This window comes from Phalacrocorax aristotelis, chromosome 13 (assembly GCF_949628215.1).
Source record: "Phalacrocorax aristotelis chromosome 13, bGulAri2.1, whole genome shotgun sequence".
Taxonomy (NCBI): Eukaryota; Metazoa; Chordata; class Aves; order Suliformes; family Phalacrocoracidae; genus Phalacrocorax; species Phalacrocorax aristotelis.
The window spans coordinates 1,528,653-1,532,913 of record NC_134288.1 but is presented as its reverse complement, the minus strand read 5'-3'; positions in this window follow the sequence as shown (position 1 = coordinate 1,532,913).

The following is a 4,261-nucleotide window of genomic DNA, read 5'->3' as shown; positions in this document are numbered from 1 at the left end:
TTCCGGCGAGGGGGCGGGGCCTCGGCGAAGGGGCGGGGCGAGCCGTGACTGACAGCGCCTAGAATGATGGAATCACAGGATGCCCTGAGTTGGAAGGGACCCACAAGGACCATCGAGCCCAACCCCTGTCCCTGCACAGGACACCCCAAATTCACACCGTGTCTCTGAGGGCCTTGTCCAAGTGCTTCTGGAATATCGCCAGGCTGGTGCCGTGATGCCTCCCTGGGGAGCCTGTGCCAGGGCTCCACCACCCTCGGGGGGAAGGACCTTTTCCTAATGCCCAGCCTCACCCTCCCCTGGCACATCTCCCTGCCATTCCCTCGGGGCCATTCCCTCGGCCTCCACAAGCAGAGGCGGGCGCGTGGCCGCAAGGTCACACAGGGTGAATGCACAGGGTATGCCAGGCTGCACGCAACCCCCGGGGTTTGCACACACACAGGCATGTGCGCCCATACCTACGCATGTAGGGTGGTCATGCACCCGCATGCACCAGCACACACGTCCATAGGGAGGGCACGGTGCCTGCTGGTGCAAGCGGCTGCCTCCCCATGCACGCACCCCGGCGAGCGCAGCCCACGGTTGTGGTGGGAGCAGCCTTTCTTCCCGCACCATCCCGCAGCCCAGTGTAACACACATCAGGGGCACTTCCTCAGTGGCCCCTGCCCCTGGGTTGGTTACACATGGGCCCCACCTTCGCCCCCACACCCGTGGGGAGTTGCCTTGGTGGGATGATGCCGCATCTGCAGTGAAGCGTCCATCTGACTGCTCAGCTGCCCCTACAGGGGGCTGACAACCAGCATCATGCTCACTTGCCGCTTGTGGCACAGGCCTACTTCAATTTCAGTCATGGGGGACGATCAGAGGCATTAAGAGGTGGTGCTGTGGGCACTGGCGGCCTACTTGCATTATGGCAGCATCAATGACTGCGCCCCTCTGGGAGCGCCCAGTGTCTGCTGGGAGCACCCTGCAGGCACTGGCCCTGCGGGCAGGGGCAGCTCCTGTATCCCCTGGAAGGGGCTCGTGTGACCCGGAGCCTGCAGCGCTGCGGCAGAAACAGGGGGGATGGTTTCAAACCCACATAATACTGGAGGATACTTTAACCACCACCTTATGGTTTCTCTCCAGTCAGCTACTGCTGCTGCAGGTGTTCTGCCCTGTCTGAGCTATTGCAAGGTTATGGGACAGGGAAAAACCCGGGCAAGCCTAGAGCAAGCCCAGCTTTCCCACTGGGGGATGAAATCCCCACCCTGCTCATTGGTACCTTGAACAATATGATGCTCAGAGGCAAATTCACAGCAGCTGTCAGATCACAGCCCCGGTGTTCCCTGCTCATGCAGCAGCTTCTGACCTCCCCTGGGTTATGGTCCCACACATGCTGGGTTTAATTTCTTTTAAAACATTCTTTTGCAAAGCCCAGGGATCATTTAGTGGGAAGCCACAGGCTGGTGGAGCCGGTCCCTCACCAAGCATCAGCTCAAGTCAGTGCTTTCCCCTAAAAGCCAGCTTTAATCCAACACCTAAATGTGTTTGTAAAAAGATTTGCTATAAGAGGAAGGAAAACTGACTGCAATGAAAAGCCAGGAAATGCATTTAATTGCCGATAGTTAGGCTACGTAGTCAGAGTCCTACAGTCATATTTATTCCTTCAAGAACAAAGTGCCTTCCCTGGAGGGACCCAAGCTTTGCTTTTTGTGCATCTGTTCCGCTGTTAGAAATCTCTGCCTTTTTTCTGGGGGGGGAAAATCAGTCATTGTGGGGTTTTCCTTTAAAAATTTGTCTTTCTACGTGGTACAGGCTATTCCTGTAAAATGTCTCATTTTGTTACAGCATATCCAGCAGAAGAACATATCAGCCAAACACTTGGCAGGAGCCAAGAGAGATAACCAGATGTGCTGAAGAGCTTCTGCTATGACCCCTGCTCCCCTTGGTTGCTCGTCCGCCGCTGCTATTCCTTGAAACCCCACCAAGGGCTGGTGCCAGTCTCACACGAACCGATGCTTTCAGCGAGACTGGTATTGAATTCCAGGCTAAACCAGTAGTGTCACGTCCCCATCGGGACCACAGGCAAACGGGAGCCAGGCCTGGGTAACGGTAACAGTGCCAAACGGAGCCGTTCCTTGAGTTAAAATCACTCTGGAGAGCTAATGATGCAAGATGGGAGTGGGACTGATTTTCTACTGGGCTGGAGATCTTGCATCATTTTATTACTTTTGAGGTGAAACCTGGATTCTCCAGGAATTATTGCTGCCTTGGCACCACACTGATGACCTCAAGCCACCCCGGTTGCACCGTGAAGCTGCAAACGCCCCAAAAGCCACAGCAGGAGGCTGAGGCTGATGCTCCCAGGGCAGCTATACAAGCTGTAAAGGGCATGTTACGCAGATAGCTGGGAAGGGAAAGGAGAGATCAGTTGCATTTCTTTTACCACCAATTTTCCAGAGCTGCTGCTCTGCTGGCCACTGGGCCAGCTCCCTGCCTGGCAGTGCTGCCTGTCTGCCCAGCACCGGTGGCTGAGCACCCGGCTGGCCAGCGAGTGTTGGCTGTGAGCGCTGGCACATGTAGCGTGAAGCATTCAGGGACCGTCAACAGTGCTTCTACCTGGTTGGTAAAGCCCTCAATATTGCCTTACAGTTGTTATAAAAAGTGATGAGAGTGGCCTCCTGGGACTCAGCCTGTGCTCCGCAACCCTGGAGCTGAAGTGGCTCCTGAAGAAGTGGAAAATATGAATGCACTGAAAAGCTCAAGTTTTATTTGATACAAACCAAATGTCATTAGAGGAACTGCCCTCTGCTCACTGCCAGGTGAGTTTCAGACCCAAAATCCTTCCTTGTAACTTTGTCAAGACACCAGAACTCCCACGTCTGCCCTTAGGGTGTGTAACACTCACCAGTGCTAGTTTAGTGCTGAGGGAACTCATTAACAACCTTTTTGTGACCATACAGAGAATGAAAGAGGCTGTCTAAATGTGCGATGGTACTTCTCTGTCTGTATCCTATCAGATAAAAATCAGGCAGGGACAGGAGTGCAGAGACGAGCAGCTGCAGGGCATTTTACTCCCTCAGGCTCCAGGAAAGGGCACCTGGGTCCTGCAAAACAAAACCCAAAGAGAGACCTGCGCCCGCCCATGCCCCGTCCTCCACCACCGCATCCACTCGCTCTTCTCCAGAAGGTGAATAACACCCCTCGTCTGACAAGACAGAGCACACCACGGTCGCCTCCTGCTTTACAGTGCAAACGCCAGTGCAAACGCCAGAATTTAAAGGGACACTCAGGAAGCGGAAACTCAGCGTTCACACCATCGCTGCGCCTCCTCTGCCCCTGTTGAAGCGGTATCCGATGCCTCTTCTGCCCTGTGCTTTCCTGTTTCTTCCCCCAAATAAACGCAGCAGCAAAATGCCGGGACAAGGTGTTCATGCAAGGGCAGAGGGAGAAAGATAGATTTTGGTTTACTCTGTGCCTTTTTTCCTGGACCTTAGAGAAATTATTTAGCATTTCCTGTGCATCTGTTTATTCACCTGAAAAACTGAATTAATACCTACTGTTCTAAAGCATGAGATCCTTACACTGAGATTTATGACAGGCATTTATTAGGCACCTATTAGCACTTTACAAGGCTTAGATGGAGGCGCTTGTAAGCGCCTCAGTAAGAGGAACTCAAGAGGAACGCAACACCTCTTCTGCTGGGAGGTGCCGTGTAAGTGCAAGGGACTGTAACTGGTACGGGGGGATCTCGTGACCAGCCTCTGGGCTTCCACCCATCCTCTGGATGACACAGGCCGGCAGAGAGCCCCTGTGCGCTGGTGCGTGCTTAAACTGCCCGTGGAGCTTGGGCTGCTTCAGTCGTCTCGCGAGCGGGACTGACGGCAAGTTAACCTACGTGGCATAGCGAGTTAACCCCCATGGCGCCGGGTGAAGGAGCTGCTGGCCGCAGCGCGGGGGGCTGTTTATCCCGGTAACCTCCTGCCATGGCAGGAAAAGCTGGTGAGTCAGCTGCGAGCAGCCCTTCCCCAGGGTAACGCACATCTCGTGGTGCGTGAAGAGCAACCCTAAAGAAGGGAGAAGCCTGCTGGGTTTGACAGCCTCTCAACGGATTCATGCCGAGAAAAAGGCAAGTAATGTTTCTCACTGAGTCAGGTGAATTAAACATTCACATATATTTGCTGAAAAAAATTATATACATCTGTAGCAAGGCTCTGCCAAGTTTGAAAGTTAAGCATCATCTAGTCACTAAATTAAAAAAATAAAAATCTGACTTTTAAAT